This window comes from Alligator mississippiensis, chromosome 5 (assembly GCF_030867095.1).
Source record: "Alligator mississippiensis isolate rAllMis1 chromosome 5, rAllMis1, whole genome shotgun sequence".
Classification (NCBI taxonomy): domain Eukaryota; kingdom Metazoa; phylum Chordata; order Crocodylia; family Alligatoridae; genus Alligator; species Alligator mississippiensis.
This window is the reverse complement of record NC_081828.1, coordinates 152,069,423-152,087,106: the sequence shown is the minus strand read 5'-3', so window position 1 is coordinate 152,087,106 and position 17,684 is coordinate 152,069,423. Positions and strand designations below refer to the sequence as shown.

Here is a 17,684-nt window from a genome sequence, read left to right as displayed (position 1 = left end):
CCCTTTATTCTACTTGCCTCTTCCCTGACAGTAGTTATATCTTCCAAAAAGCTGATACTACCTTCTGATGGGTAAAGAACAGGCATTGCATGCATACAATGTGCCCATATTACTTATATAGCAGGAGGTGCAGTTAGTGTGACAGAATTTCATAATAACCCCCTCCCCCCTAACAAAACTATCAAAATCCACAGGTCACACACATTTTATGACCAGGTTACAAAATGCCTGGACGCAGGAGTAGAGGTGGATGTCGTATACTTAGACTTCAGGAAGGCCTTCGATACGGTATCCCACCTCATAACGGTGAACAAGTTAAGAGGCTGTGACTTGGACGACTACACAGTCCGGTGGGTGGCGAATTGGCTAAAGGGTCACACCCAGACAGTCACAGTGGATGGGTCGATTTCGACCTGGAAGGGTGTGGGCAGTGGGGTCCCGCAGGGCTCGGTCCTTGGACCAACACTCTTTAATGTCTTCATCAGAGACTTGGACGAGGGAGTGAAGTGTACTCTGTCCAAGTTTGCAGATGACACAAAACTGTGGGGAGAAGTGGACACGCCGGAGGGCAGGGAACAGCTGCAAGCAGACCTGGACAAGTTGGACAAGTGGGCAGAAAACAACAGAATGCAATTCAACAAGGAGAAATGCAAAGTGCTGCACCTAGGGAGGAAAAATGTCCAGCATACCTACTGCCTAGGAAATGACCTGCTTGGTGGCATGGAAGTGGAAAGGGATCTTGGAGTCCTAGTGGACTCCAAGATGAACATGAGTCGGCAGTGTGACAAAGCCATCAGAAAAGCTAACGGCACTTTATCGTGAATCAGCAGATGCATGACGAATAGATCCAAAGAGGTGATACTTCCCCTCTATCGGGCACTGGTCAGACCGCAGTTGGAGTACTGCGTGCAATTCTGGGCGCACTTCAAGAGAGATGTGGATAACCTGGAGAGGGATCAGAGAAGGGCCACTTGTATGGTTAAGGGCTTGCAAGCCAAGCCCTACGAGGAGAGACTAGGGCACCTGGACCTTTTTAGCCTCCGCAAGAGAAGGTTGAGAGGCGACCTTATGGCTGCCTATAAGTTCATCACGGGGGCACAGAAGGGAATTGGTGAGGCTTTATTCACCAAGGCACCCCTGGGGGTTACAAGAAATAATGGCACAAGCTAGTAGAGAGCAGATTAGGCTGGACATTAGGAAGAACTTCTTCACAGTTTGAGTGGCCAAGGTCTGGAATGGGCTCCCAAGGGAGGAGGTGCTCTCCCCTACCCCGGGGGTCTTCAAGAGGAGGTTAGATAGGCATCTAGCTGGGGTCATCTAGACCCAGCACTCTTTCCTGTTTATGCAGGGGGTCAGACTCAATGATCTATTAAGGTCCCTTCCGACCCTAACATCTATGAATCTATGACTCTCTCTCTCAAATGTAGTAAACCTCATCCATGGAAACTGTGTGGGTAAAACTAAACAAAAACTATGCACCAGAATGAATTGTGATAAAATAAAGGACAGACACTAGAATACAGGTAGGAGAATATTTTTCATAGAAAAATCACTCTTGTCTGACTTCATATTTCTCATGTTTAAGGGAAATTTTAAAAGATACCTCCAAAACAGCCTGGGAACAAAAATTCATTAGCCTACTAGCTACTAACAACCCTGGACTTAACAGACAACGACTTCATGGCCCATTAGTCTACCTCATATTTGCTCATCTCTACACTTCACAGTTAATTCCCCTGAATGGTCTTGCTCTTTCACTTACCAGATTTCTCCTGCATCTCATTTGTTGGCTACCTGGTAATTTCTTTTATACACTTGTTCCATCTCCTATTTGGCTCTACTGTGTCTGTTTCTTTCCTAGAGACCGGAGGGAGGGGACTGTGGTACCCAAAAGCTTGTCTAAGCCTAGCCCAATATATGACATCACCCATAAAAATCCTTGCCTTTGTGATAAATATAACGCCTCCCTTGACCATCATGCCAAAACTTAAAAAAAAGATTTTGCTAAGGTAAGCATTTGAAGTTAAAAATCAGGTCCTCCTCAAATAAGGCATTTGCTTCCACTTTACAGCTGTCTACCATGCAAAACAGAACAAGCATCAGCTCTGAGTGGGTACCTGCTTTTGTACCTTTAACAAAATCATAATCTGAAATCCATTGCCTGAGAAACATGTAGAATACAAGTAAACGAGCAAACTCACTGACCAGCAAAGATGAAATCAAGCAACCAGTCTTATTCCTGTTAATATTGGTCAACACTGAGGATAACTACTTACTACTACTGTCAGTCCAAGTGGCCCGGTTCAAGTGATTATGGTCGATGCATTGGTACCAAAAGGTCCAAACCAACTGATGAGCTATGTGGGGTTCAATATGATGCCATGTGATGGAAGATGTTTCCAGTTTGTCTTTTTAAAGCCTAACAAATTACAGAGAAACTACACTAAAATGCAGAGTTAAGCACTCAAAAGTTAAGACATGCCTATGCAATCTTCATTTGCCCCCTTGTACAGGTACTTTGAAACATAATCCTCAGTTACAAAGTCAAGTGCTATTTTTCCACAGGGTCCCTGCCCCTTCCATTGTGCAAGAATAATGGCTTTGTGCATGAAATTACTGTTGTACAATAAAGGAGGCCGATGTCTTCGGACCCTGCACTGCCCGTTGCACAAGTTGGAAGGTGTGTAGTGAAGAAGGAAGGAGACTATAAAAGAGAGGATGATCTCAGGCTGTGTACACACTCACATGATCTGGGAGAACTCTTGAAGGGTTCATTCTCTCAGTAGAGAAACTTACCTAGTGACCCTTGTACTGACATTTGAGCTGAATAGCGAAGACCCTGAGGTGCTGACAGTGGCCTGGCAGGGGGTCCCAGAGCACCAAGTGTTGCAATCCAGGCAGGGGGCATGGGGTCTGTTGGGTCTGACAGGGGTTGAGGGGGAAGTGGCAGGGGGACTGCCCACTTCTGCTCAGTCCTCCAGCTTTGAGCTTCCCACTCCATGTTTTAGCCTTGCTACAGGTAGGCAAGGAGCTGTGATCCTCAGCACCAGGTGCTGCAGTCTAGGAAGGGGTCAGCCAGGTCCAGGTGCAGGGAGTGAGTAGGAGGGCTCGGGGGGGGGAGGGGGTGGAGGGAGGAGAGGCTAGTTCCACTCTGGCCTGCGCATATTCTGGGCTGTTTGGGTCCACAATAGGGTGGAGTTGACTGTGCCTGAAAAAGTTGGGAATAGAATATCCCCAATCTATTTCTATGATTCTATGAACCCTGAAGTAATTTGGCACTGGGCTCTTCCACCCTGAAGTACTCAGAGGACTGCTTGGCCTAAGATTGATACACTATCTCCTTGGACCCATGGGGGAAGAAGGGTAGTAAAAGCTCACTGGGATTCCAATAAACTACTCTGTGGTTTTTCTCAGATGGGTACTTATACAGATGTTCAGTCTCCTGAGAGATGTTCTCCCAGGAGCCATTTCATGCGGGTTGTTCCCAAGTTATTTTCTTCCAGAGCAGGCATTTTTGCTCTAGGAGAAAAATCATGAATGCCATACACTCATGGTTTCTCCTGGGAGAAAAGCAACTCTCCCAGGAGAAACAAAGTCTGTACATATATACATATATGTATGCATGCAGTTGAATGTTGCCCTACAAAATTCCATTCTATTTTTGACTCCACCAGAATTTCTATACGATACGTATCACTTAATCCAAATCTTCCATAGATGTTCACTGACTTCAGCGCTTCAGTTCTTGAGATGAGACCCTGAGGTCTGATCTGTAAAAGTGCTGAGCATTCTGGGCAGGGTAGTTAAGTTTTTGAAAAAAATCAAGGGCTGGAGGTCTCAAACTCAGATTCCAAAATTACTAGATAAATCCACTTGAACTGTGCGCCTCAGGTCCTCGTCTACAAAATGGAAATAATATCCACTTGCCACACAAAGTAGCGTTTTTGAACTATTTGTTACCTATAATACACACTATATAAAAGTCCACAAATAGATGTCAAATAAGGTACATTAAAACAAGGGAAAATATTTAATAGCTACGTATTAAGTAAACTCCATTTGCTCTATGTACTGACTGAGACTAGATTCCTTAGGAAAAAAAATGTGATTACGTTATGAAAGATTTTCATAATCAAACTGGGCAGAACTCGTATTTTTGTTTGCTAGAAACTTTAGAAAAAAATAGTTGAGAATGAAAAGAACTTACAATTTTTTTTTAAATCCAAGAAATTGTTTTGTGTCAAAAGAAATTATTTGAGTTTTTATATTTTTTCATAAAAAAAACTGAAATTTAAGCAAAGACATTTCAAAAACTGACAAATGAAAGCATTTTGTTTAGACGATGTCAAAATCAGCCTTTTGAATTTTTGGAATGTGTTTTTAATTGCCAAACAAACAAATAAAAATCAGCAAACTGACACATTTACAAAATATTTCAATGTCTAAATATGCATTTTTTGCCAAAAATTCTTCTACATGAAACTGTTCACACAAGTGCAGGCACCCAAGGGACAACAACAGAGGTTTTTCAACTTCTCAGCATTTAACTTTGTAATCTTATTAGTTCTTTCCCACAGGTTTTTTTTTGGTTCTTAATGCATACAGTGATACGCTTCACAGATTTTCATTGGTTTTGAGATACAAAATGACAAACTTTTTTCTGATTATACAAAGTCACAAACTTGCTGTAGGTAACATTTCTCTCTACTGTGCCTGCCACGTCCACTATTCTTTTATGCAGACTGGTAAGAGCCCAGCTCTCCGAACACTTCAAATAGATAACATTTAAAGGAATTAAGTTATTACTTTTTTCTCTCTCTGCTTTAACTTTACTGCCCTCATGGAAAATGTATTATGTGCAAATGTAAGTTTACAATTAAAACCAAGTAAGGTCAAATTTTTGTCCTGCTTGTCTAGACAGTTTAATGCAGTATGCATGAAAATTAAGGGGTACAATGAACTTCAGGCATCACCAAGGCACCTGCTGTAAGTCTACAGAATCAATATAAAAAGCCCAAAAGAAAAGACAGAATAGGCATAGCATTTGGGTTTATTAACCTTTCCTCCCAACTGTGTATTGAGTAACACCCAGATTATTTGCATCAAGGTAGTCTGCAATCTGCTTAATTCACACAGGGTCACCAAATGAAGGATAAGTCACTCATCTGATTTTAAGGGTGTTGCTTTTCCAGCCACAGTCCCCTTCAAAATAAAAAAATGCAGAAGAACACTGGAGCACCTCAAAGCTTCCACACAGCTGTTTCCTGCAGTTCTACATACATGCGGTAGTCAAGAAACCTTATCTTATGAGAAGGCTAAAGAAACTAATCCTGGGAAAAATCTGGGCTTTTCTGTACTTGTATATTAGAACCACAGACATGGGTGAGAATGACAATTTAACAAGAACTGAGACCTAAAAAAGGAAGTACTATACCATTCACTCACTCAAGAACAAATGCAAGTCAAGCAAAGCATCTTGTATTATTTAAGCTATGTACCGAAATTCAGTTTCTCCTGGAGGAATCACTGCTGTCCCAGGAGAAGCCATGAGTATACAGCTGTTCAGAGCAAAAATGGCCACTCCAGGAGAAAAGAAAACCTGGGAACAACCGGAGTTAAAAATCACTTCTGGGAGAACAAACATCTATACACATTCTCTTTTGAGAGAAGGCACAGCATAGTCCTCCAGCATCTCAAGGTGCTTACATCTGGTTTCTATCCCCTCTCCCACTCCCTGCAAGGAGATACTGGCCACATCTACATGAGATACTGACTGAGCAGTTGTTACTGCACATTCATTCAGTGCTTGTTTATATGTAACACTACTTCGCAGTAGTGTTGCGTCACAGTTTTTGCCATGCAACACTACTACACAGGAGTATCAGGCTACTGCACAGTCAGCATCTTGTATAATTGCAGCCAGTGGCACTTACTGGACTCTACTAGTCTGGCTGAGCAGAGAGCTGCCCATGCCTGCTTTCCGAGCCCACACTACTGCAGGGAAACAGACTGTGTAGTCTGGGTCAGCCAGTCAGGGCTGCCCTGTCCACTGCTGCCATTTTGAACCCAGGCAAACTAAAGGAGCCTACAGAGCATGCTGAGATGTGCACAAAGGGGTCCCCAAGATGGGCAGCAGCATCACTGCAAGCTCTCTCCCCTTCAGGGGCTCAATATTCAAATGTCAAGTATTTTGGGGTAAGTTTTTCTACCAGGAGAACAAACCTGGAAGAATTCTCCCAGATCATTTCAACGTGTATGCAGCCTTAGTTATCAATAAATGGAATCTATACAACCTTTCAATTCAATTCCCAGCCACCATTCTACCATCACAAAAACTTTTAGTGAAAGGACAAAGCAGTAATGAAGCCTACATTGCCAAATTAAGACAATTCTTCTCATTCTAGACACCAAGTCAAAATTATTTTCTGCCACGCTATGTATGACTTATTATCTTACTCTAGTAGTAGTTATAATCCTCAAAGTTTGTTTGGGGTTTCTTTTGGCATTCTTTCACCATATACTAGTACTAAACTCTATCATCCTGAACCTGCTTCTACCTTTTATTTCTGTGGATTATTATTTTAAATGGGCTACTATACTAAATAAAATAAGCACTTACATCAGTGAAATGACTATTTTAGATTGTGCTGGTGGACACCCTTAGGAGTGGACACAGACATAATTGAAACCCTTTCAAGAGGGGAATGTTTTAAAAGGACCGCAGCAGGTACTTCTAAGTGGTGTGTATGAACAAGCTGAGAACAACATGAATGTAACAAAACCACCTCAACTGTATTGCTGGATGAGGCAGAATTAGGGTATTTTTGCTACATATGGATCCATGCTCAGCTCATTCACACACAATCAGAACTTACCAGCTGCTACCCTTTTGAGATGTTCCACTTTCCTGTGTCCAAACCTTCACAGGAAATTATCAGACCTAAGTTATAATTAAAGCTTCACCATGATGTTGAGCCTTGAATATGTGAATTCTCCTCTTATTGAAAAGGATTAACACTAACACAGAGGTACTGGACTCCTCCCTGAAATGGTACCTTAAAAGTACTTAGAAAAATCAAGTACTACTTTAAAATGATTCACTGAGAGCCAGCTCAGTGTTACATGTAGACATCAAGAGTATTATGACAGGTCTGGTCAGTCCTCCAGGCATCCCACAATGCATCTCTCCTTATCTCTCCCCCACCCCCTCCCGCCACTACTGCAACCGACTACTGTGGTATGCAGCCAGAACTCTACTGTTCCATTTTTCTCTTTCGTTGGCACATTTTAAAATCATTGAGCTCCCTTGCATTGCTTGTTCAATAAAAGCTATCTTTTTAACAACCAGTTCTAATAATAGCTGTTATATGTCCTGCCCCACAAGTGTGATCTGGCTCCCCCTCTGTGACATTTTGAAATGAATCCATTTCTGTGTGTGCCGGCATCTCTTAAAATTAATAAGTATTAATTACATGAAAAACTGGATAACCCTCTGATTAATATGATAATCAAGAACAAGCAATACCAAAAACTAATAGTATAAAGACAGCACTTTCTTACTTGGATTTTTTTCAATTTATACTCAATCTGTAGTTATATCAAACTATATATATTGCTATAGGAACTATTATGAAATAAGAAAATGAAACATATCTGCCATTTTTATAACTCACTTCCTAATGAAGTCTACTTAATAGGAGGACTTACCATCAGACAGAAGTTTATAAAGATGTGATCTTATAATAAACTGTTCATGTGAACCATGTATACTTGGCAAGCAGAATACAGAGAAACTAGCACAGCTTCTAGAAAGGAAAATCTTTATTATCTAATGCAGTGTTTTTCAACCATGCGGTTGGTGGACCCCTGGGGTCTGCAGCCTATGTCTAAGGAGTCCACAAAAGATGACTATGAGCCAACAAAAGTACGAGAATATCCACATTTACAATTCAGAAGGATCCACACCTCCATTCAAAGTTTGCAAGGGAAACTTTTTTTCATCCAAAAATTTTTTCGGAGTCCGCAAATGAAAAAAGGTAAAAAACCACTGCTCTAATGTATGAAATTATATAAAAAAAAAAAATAACGCCCGGGGGGGGGGGGGGGGGGGGCAGGAGAGATGGAGAAAGACTCCAAAAAGGCTTTTGACAATACCCCTTCATACTAAAAGCTGTTAAGAAAAATTAGTTTGGGGGGGGGGAGGGAAGCCTTACCATCTTAAAATAAGAATACGGCTAAGAATCAGAGGAAAAGAAATATATGGACTTTTGTCATTTTTCAGCATGACAAAAGTGTAACCCAGGGCAGCTTATAATGGTTCAATATGGTCTAATTAACAAAACTGGCAAAAAAAGTAATGTGACAGAAGATTCAAAAACTTCAAGAGGATCTAAAAACACAGGTGAACAGGCAGCATTGACAGATTAAGTTTAGTGTTGACAAATGCAGGGTGAAAAGCACATGAGAAGAAATAAATTAAACTGCACAGGCATACTGCTGAGGTTTAAATGGCTATAACCATCTGAAAAGAGATCTTACCAGTAAAAAGGAAGGTTGCTCAAAATATAGTTTAAAGATACATAAATTGCATAATAATGATAGTCCAATTAATCCAACGTCCTTCTTGATAAACAGTTCAGGCATTCATTATGTGTGTTCAGGCTTTTGTTATATGTTTTAGAGTTTATCAATAAACTCATAAGCACACCAGGATTCTGAAGGCATATGGATCAAGACACTAATTAACGAAGTTCAAAAAGAGGTTGTCGTGAGGCCTATTACAGACCCTCAAATCAAACCTGAGAACAAGATGAATTATTTCTAAATACCCTGTCTTTAATGTATGGGTGGGGGGAAAAAAAAAAGAAGTAAGATTTATGACAGAACTTCAATTTGGCAAACATTCTGAATGTGACATGCAACGTGATAAAATGTAACTGGCATTTTTAAAAATTGGAGACGTGTTGGGTGTTTTTCAAAAAACACAAAAGCCTAAGGCAAGTCTTTTTTTACCTTATTAAAATGGCTAAAAGCAAATTAAATCACTTACAACCTAATTTCACTCAATACAGGCAAACCTAGCAGTCTGCCAGTGTACATGTACATGTGTGCACACAACTTGATGCTTCAAAAGAGCTCATTTCAAAGCCAAGGAAAATTATGATCGTGAGGAAACATCCAGACAGAAATGCATCAAGGAAAATGGGGAGTGGGGTTTTTGCTTTTTGTTGAGTTTTTATTTTTAAATAAGGGATCTTTTATACAGGGAAGATTAGGTACTACAAACAGTGAAAAGAAAACTAAGTAAAAGTCTATTCAGATTCCAAGATAAAAGAAAGGCAGCAATTAGACATCAATATATAATAATTGCAAAAAGTGGAAATAGATGACCATCTACATAAATTAGAATTATGAAGTCAGAAGCCAATAAAGGAAACAAATAACAGCAGGGGAAGTCAGTGGTTGGCAAGAACAGTAAAACAAAGGGTTTGAGTTTTTGTCTGGTTTGGTTTAGTGCATTAGACAAGAAATTTTAGTAACTGGACAGCACCATTACTAGACAGAGATGGCCTTAGTGTAAAAAGTGATGACAAAAAGTTCAATAAATGTTTCTATTCCTTATTTGAAGAGAACAGAGATTATGTACACCTGTCATATTAGAATAAAGTTAGTTTCCAGTCGATTAAGGCTGATGTTAAAAAACTTTTACTACGGATAAATATATGCATCCCTACACACATGGGATATATACATATATAAAAATGAAGGCACTGATATCTTGCACCCCAGAGTCCTACAAAACTTGGCTAAGGATGTGCCTGACCTACTACTAATTTGTAATGAGTCTTTAAATACTGAAAAATTCCAGGTGACTAGAAGTGTGTGTTCATATTTAAAAAGGCAATCGAGTAACTATGCACCCATTATCCTTATATTAATCTCAAGCAAAATAATGGACAAACTGATTTTGAGTCCAATTTATAAAGGATAGGACTAAGTATAGCCAGTCAACATGCTCTTGTCCAAAAACATAAAAACAAAAAAAACCAAACCCACAAATTGATTGTAATTTTTTGAAATTACAAGTTTAGCCAATAAAGGTAACAAGAATATGTGCAATACACACTGACTTTGGTGAGGCACTTCATTTATTACTGCAAGGCGTTCTTAGCAAAAATGTAGAAAAAACAGTAGTATGAAATAGCACTAGTACAAACTAAAGGGAACTGCACTATAACTATACTCTTAATAAATGGCTGTTGCATTCCAGTACTTAAAAAAAAGTATAAGCATATTACTGGAGCCATCATGACTCCTGAACAATTTAACATTCATCAGTTCCTTCCAACTTCTCAGGTAGCACCTTCTCCTTTTAAAGGACAATATAACTACAGTGATCTAGGCTTGCAAGGACTCCAGGGTGAACTACAGTAGTGTATCCTGGTGGGGCTGAAGGAAAACAGAATCCAGTGCATAGCCTGGGTATCAGACAGCAATACAGATTCTATGACAAATGGGCTACAGAGAGTATCACACAATTACCTCCAGATTCAGTACTCAGTTCACTTTAAGGAACTCATCAACTAAACCTCAAATAGACTAGGTACTGATCATCTCAGACACCACCTTTTCTCCACGATTTTCAGCCATGGCTGTCATAATAATACCCAACAGTGCAGGACCAAATGCTTAAAGAAAAGAGTATATTCTGTATGACCTCAGCAAGATTTCGTGTCATTATCCTTCCCCAACCACAACGATGGCATAAGAGCAACCACCTCCTAAAGAAACTGTGGACACCACCTCCAAACATACTTGTGACAGATAACAGTGAAAAGTATTCTCTCTTGCATTTTGTACACGTAACACATACCTCCTAGAGTACTGAATGCCATGCAAATGCAAAGATAGGAACAAAATAATGTTTTGAATACAACTTGTACTGTAAAAATGTAGATTTTTTTTCCTCTCATGTTCACAAGTCAGGAATGATTTACTTCACATGCAAAGATAAATGCTGCTACTGCATGTGCTGTGATGTTATTATGTAAGCATGCAGCACTTGAAAAAAAGCTTTCAGCCACTTGTCAGTGGCAAGTGGAAAAGTTTGTCTGATGCTACAGTAAAAACTGAGAGGAGTGTCACTAGACTTTTTCCAAGGTGAAGTTGATAAAAGCTGATGAGATTCTTGTAGGTTTCACTTAACTTCATGAAACTGACCAACAGAAGCAGAACCACACATTCAAGCCTCCAATGCTGAGGACAGAGTGCAAGTAAAAATAAATAAACATTCTTCTCCTGTTCATCCTCTTCTGAAATACTTTGTTTTCATTAAAACTGCTGACTTCACCCTACCTGTAATTTCATAAATAATACAACTCCCACTGCTACATGCATGTGTCTAAAGTGATAATTACTTAGCTTTTACACTTAGTTTTACTTGCACTCTACAGTTTATAACATAGGTTCACTAATCATAAAAGGGTAAGAGAACATCATTAGCTCATCAGTAATTAAAGCTATCAATTTAGAGTATGAAGTTATAAATAGACAGACTCCTGAGATTACAAATTCTTCAGTATAGACGCAGCCTTTTGCTGTTTACCTAGTATTTGGCTTGCTATTGCAAAATAAATAACTAATAGAGCTCTCTACTGCTAATTCACCAACCACTACTGCTCTATATACATTTCAGGTCATTCCTTCAGCCTCTGTATTTTAGGGCAATAGCATTTTGAGTAGACATCACCACTGGATATTACCATTACCAAGCAGGTCAGTGGAACTAGGTTTGACAGTAAAGCTCCCAACAATGATAGAAAGGCAGAAAATTGTTGGATTTTGAAAAAAAAAAAAAAAATGGTTTGAAAAAAAATAAAGCTAGATGCATATACTTTCTTCACGGGCCATTAAGGCATATGGTTTCCTAACTTGGAGGCTGCAACTTCTGCATTATCAGAGGCCTCCAAATGAAACGTACAAGCCCCATGAAATGGTTAAATTAATTTACCTAACTCTGGTTTATTGTCCTAAGTTTTTAAATGATTGTTGATGTCAACAATGTAAGCCAGATTTATTTGGGACATATTTTAAAGAGGCATTTTTTTTTTAAATCAATTGACAACAATAATACAAGTTAACAATTAAACTAGTGTATGATAAATAGGACACCAAGTAAGGACAAGCTACCAATTAGTGCATCGTACCAAAAAAAGTGGTCCCTGATATAAAAACAATGCTTCTCTAATGTAGCGCTTTTCATCCACTCTGGGAGCTGCTCACCAAGAAACATAAGCACTATTACCCAGTTTAGGAGGGAAACAGTAGCACAGAAGAAGTGGCCTCACATGCCTCAAAAAGCCAGCAAGAGGCAAAACTGGGAGTTCTCAAGGTGTCCTGCCCCAATTTCCAATTCCCCCCCAAACCATGTGATTTTGGGGCAACTAAACTTTGCTTCTAAACATTTCCAAACAGGAGCACTATTTCATCCCAGTGAAAAAAGTTATGTCAGTATGGGAGCTGGGGGGGTGGGAAGGGGAGAAGAAAAGGAAGATCTGCTTCTTCCCAGGCTTACTCCACAACTGTCAGGTTGTGAACTTCTTACAAGTGCTCCCAGGGTCTCTGGGACTTCCAGCAGCTGGAAGTGGGCCCCTCGCAGCCCCCGCCTCCATTCCAGGTGAAGCAGGGTGCCCTGCAATGGGCTGGGCGTGTGCCCACGGCTGAAAGCTGGGCTGCTTTGAAGGCACCAGATTGGAATTCAGGGGAAGTGAAAGCAAGAGGTAGGCAGAAGGGGAGCGGGGGCAAGAAGTGGGTGGGCTCGGGAGGAGAACACAAGTCGCTCTTCTTCTAAGGCCTCGCACAGGGGAACGGTTGCAGCTCTTTTTTTAAAGGGCTCCCCCATGCAGCGGGGTGAAGAACAGCATCCAAGGGGGCGGCAAGCCAGCCCCTTCCTTCCCCCCGCCCGGCTGGAGAGGCAGCAGGCGGGCGGGCAGGGCTAGGCCGGGGGAGCAGCAGGCTCCAGCAGTGCGGGCTATGCAGGCCTCACGGCCACTTCCTCGCCCCGTGACAGCCGCGGGGGCCAGGCCGGGGTGGGGCGCGCACGTCTCCTGCAGGGGCTCCCCGGGGGGCAGGGGGCGATGCGCTGGGGCCGGCTTTACCTGCTGCCGCTGCCGCTGCCTGCTGGGGCATGAAGATCGGGCTGAGCCTGTCCCTCCCCGCCTCCCTCCCTCTGCCTGTCTGTCTGTGCTGCTCGGGCCCCCGCCCGGCCCGGCCCGGCAACCTGCGCGGGAAGCGGGGCCAGGGCGGGGGAGGGGGAGCGGGAAAGGGGAAGGGGACGGGCTATCCCGCGCACCAACGCCAGTGCCGCCGCCCCCTCCTGCAGCCGCACGCAGGCGCCCGGCGGCGGCCGCCTACACTGCCGGGCCGCGCCAGCTCGCAGCGAGCGCGGGGGGCCTCCGGCCGCCTCGGGCCCTCTCCGCGGGCAGGGGCGACCCGCCGCGCCCGGACTGCGATGGCTCTGCGGCAGCCCCTCCTTTAAGGCTTAAAAAAAATCATCCCCAGAGACCTCGGGGGGGGGGGGGGGCAGTTGTGCCACTGGCCCCCTCTGCGTCCACCCCTGCCCCTTGCTCGCGAGCCGGGTTGGTGTGCAGGTGCCATCCAGCATTTGCCCGCTCCCGGCCAGGCAGTGGCGAGGCGTTTCCCGTGCAAACCGCTCCCCCTACACTCCCTGCTTAGGCAATGGGCTGGGGTGGTAGATGAGAGCGCCAGTGTCCCCCCACAAGCACCAGCCAGGGAGTGGAGAGCTGTTGCACTCCCAGAACTGGCCACAGCAATCGGCCATCTTGCAATCAGTCAGCAGGATCAGCCATGGGTAACCCCCCTCCTCGAATTTGCTGATTGGTTGCTGGGGGGCCATGTGCCCCCCTTGACTAAGGTGGCACCAGTCACCCATGCCGCCAGGGAGCCACAGGGCTGTGCTGTCCCGCGCACAGGGCTCCCCACCACCTTGGCAAGGTTGGCAGAAGGGAGCAGGTGGCCGTGTCATGAGGCTCGAAGGCACAAAAGCTGCCGTTGCTCCCCTGCAGCCCTGGGGAGCCCTGCAGACTGGAGGACGTGGCTCTGCGGGCCAGAGGTTGAGCACTGCTGGCCAATACTCATTTGCCCACCCCTTAGTTGAGGAGGGGTTTGAGCTTCCTGAAGTCACAAAACCCCCTTCTTTTTATTTATAAATAAAAGGGGCTTCTGTCTATTATATAGCAGCAGTTCCCAATCTGTGGTACACGTACCACCAATGGTATGCAGATAGCCTGTCAATGGTACGTTTTAACAGATTTATTATAATTACTTTATATGATAAACATTTGCTGGTGGTACTTAAAGGTTGAACTGAAAAATTTGCGGGTGGTACCCAAGGTTGCACACCACCCATTTAAAACAATACGTCAGAGATTGGGAACTGCTGTTATATAGGATTTGGAACTGATCTGGCTAATTTGACCTGGAACATGAGAAAATTTCTCATCAAATTAGACAGATCAGTTCTGAATCCTTTGACTCACTCAAAAACCACTTGCGGCCCTGCTATCAGCAAGTATCCTCCACCATAGACTTGGGGCTTCAGATACTTCCAAATCCATTGGCAGGCATCCTACATGCAGGCCCAAGACCGGAGGTTTGGGGTTCAGAGCCTCGGAGTTTCGCTTGCCCTCAGACAACGGCTGCTGGAGCAAGCTAGGGAGGCGTCCCCTTCATATAACCTTGGCCCTGGAGCCCCTACCCCTGGCCCTGTGGGCCATGTGAGGCGACACAAAGCCAGGTGACACACCCAGCCATGGCAATGAACTACTCCCAGCCCACTCCACTATTACCTCTGATCCCTGTGGACCCCCTGATGACCCATCTTGGAAGCCCCGGGCTTCCCTAGAACAGTTCCAAAACCACTGCCTTAGTCAAAGTTGCCCATCCTTGCCCTGCTTTCATACTTTTTTAGCAACTCTTCAGATGAGACAAAAGACCTGTGTTTTAAGTCAACTTCTGAATGAATAGCACCACTGCTTATGGTCAGCTTCCTTAGAAAGATAAGATACTCAAGTAAAGCATCCTTTTTTGAAATGCAGTGAGTCCTTTTTTATCCTTTTTCACTGGCCACTTCTCAACCAGAGACCTTCAAAGAATAATTGGGAGATTCTGTACCACTTGAAAAAAAAGTTTCATTTAACATACAAGAGAATATGGCTAGCATTTGTAGTCGCCTAGAGATTTACAATTATTTAAAGGTCAAATAAACAGATACACTTGACACATTGAGATTTATCAGAACAGTGCATAATTCTTGAAGAGTGCCCGATGATAAGCCTATCATCAAAACAAACATTTCTTTCAGTTACTCCAGGACAAGAAATAGAGAGCAAGCTAGTAGTGCACTTTGCAATATAATATCACTGAAGGGGCATTATATCCGATGAAAAAAAGTCTTTGAAAAGTGAGTCTTAAGGATAGAGACAGTTGGCACCCCATTTGCCTTGTGTACCTCAGAGGTGCGAGAAGAATGATGGTGCTTAAAAGGAAGAAAAGCTGATCAGTTCTCAATCAAAACACCAGCACACAGCACCTTCATCATACAAATATTCCTACAATAGCGTTTAGCCTTGTTGGTTTTGTTTTTGGTTGAGAATCCCATCTATTGACCTGTCAAAATGTTTCTTAGGAGGAAATATTTCCTCCATGCAAGCCTACTGATATTCCAGGTTCCCTAACTGTTTCACATAGAAGTGAGACCACTGTAGATACCATGAATAGCTGCAGAGTAGCCACATAGGCAGGGTAGAGTCTGTAGGCTTATCTGAGTAAGTTGCTTACAAAAATAATAATATACCTGCTGAAAACACACCAATATCTTTCTGCTCCCTTATGTTCCTCACTTTGTTCAGATCATTCTATTTTCTGTTGGAGATTCATGAATCTCCATTTGTCTTTCTTTGCATTTACTTAGTATTATAATAGATCCTGATTATATTAAAAACCATGTAAATCAGCAATCTAATATTTGTCTGGGGGGAAAAAAAAAATCACTACACAATCAGTTTTTCAAAATGTTGAAAAACATTTTCATCTTTACATAATAGATGGTCTCAACTGCCCAATGGATGTTAATTGTTCATTATCAACAGTTCTTGACCTGGAGGCCATGTAACTTGGCCTGGAGACCATGTAAATACTTGATGTATCTGCATAACATGGTGACTAGTTTGCTAGAATTAGTTAAATATTTTCTGGCTTTTCGTTAGAAAACTCTTTACTATAAAAGCATTCCCTCAACTGAAGTAGGATACTGAGAATAGGATATTAGATTAGGGGTTCTTAACTCCTGGCCAATGGGCCAGATCAAGCGCTCAACATCATGTCACTTGGCCATGGGGTTCTCCACAGGAAGCACCATAGGCTGTGACCTTGTGCAGTAGATGGGGCACACATTGCGCCCTGGTGCCCAATCCTCACATGCGGGGCTTGATCCCGCTACATGGACCAGATCCACAACACTCACTCATGGGCTATGGGGCCAAAAAATTGAACACCACTGTATTAGATGCATGAGATGCAGCAGTACAATCATTCCCAGAATCCACTAAATTGAGATGGCCAACCTGCAGCTCTGGAGCCACATGCGACTCTTCAGAAGTTAATATGCATCTCCTTGAATCTTTGAACAAGCACACAGTGCCCAAATGGAAGATGGTCACCATGTGCTTGTGCAAAGATTCAAGGAGATGCATATTAACTTCTGAAGAGTCTCATGTGGCTCCACTTCTAAAGTGGTAAATTCTACTGCAGCTATTGGAAACCCTGTTTTATAATCCGGCAGGGTTGGGCTAATATTACAGTAAGAAATAAAACAAGATGTGGTGAAATTAGAAAGAGCCCAATGGAGAGCAACAAAAATGGTTAAGACATATGAGGAAAGGCTGAAAGAACTAGGATTACTTAGTCTGGAAAAGAGAACAGCAAGGGAGGATTTGATCATAGTTTTCAAATATCTGAAGGAAGATTACAAAGGGGATGGAGATAAACTTTTCTCTGTGGCTGCAGGGAACAGGACAAGAATCAATGGACATAAATTATAGTAAGAAAAGCATTGGAACCAGCTACCAAGAGGGGTTGTGGAATCTCTGTCCTTGGAGGTTTCAAGAACAGGATAGGCAGACACTTGACTGGGATGGTTTAGATGGGAATGATACTGCCTTGAGCAGGGTTGAACTAGATGACTTCCTGAAGTCCCTTTCAGTCCTACTTTTCTATGATTCATACTCTGACCATATAATACACACATCAGGCAATTACTGGCAGCCTAAATAACTATATGGAGAAATTGTAAGATCTTGGGACAACTCACTGCAAACAGACCTTGTAGCTCTTAAAAAAATGATTCCACCCTCATCTTAAAAGAATATGCTTACTAATATATGAACAAAACACATTCTTCTTATATTAAAATTCTCCTGTGCTGAAGAGAAGATTAAAAAAGCGCCAGTAGAAAGACTGTTTGAATCTGGGGAAAGGCACTTACTCTTTTGCCACTATAACAATTGCTAGCAACCACATGAGATTGGGTAAATGCACTAAAACACAAAATGGCAGTTTAAAACTGAGTCTCATTCAAGTTCCATCCAAACACGAATACAGTGCGT

At 42.5% G+C, this 17,684-nt stretch overlaps 2 long non-coding RNA genes across 2 annotated transcripts in view; one reads left to right on the top strand and one right to left on the bottom strand.

The window, feature by feature from the left end:
- Positions 1–13,355, bottom strand: part of LOC132250906 (uncharacterized) — a 97,596-nt gene extending 84,241 nt beyond the window's left edge. The window contains exon 1 of the long non-coding RNA XR_009462597.1: positions 13,158–13,355. This is a non-coding gene — a long non-coding RNA (uncharacterized LOC132250906). The remainder of the gene's footprint in view (positions 1–13,157) is intronic.
- Positions 12,599–17,684, top strand: part of LOC109285800 (uncharacterized) — a 69,587-nt gene continuing 64,501 nt past the window's right edge. Inside the window, exon 1 of the long non-coding RNA XR_002093651.2 lies at positions 12,599–12,779. This is a non-coding gene — a long non-coding RNA (uncharacterized LOC109285800). The remainder of the gene's footprint in view (positions 12,780–17,684) is intronic.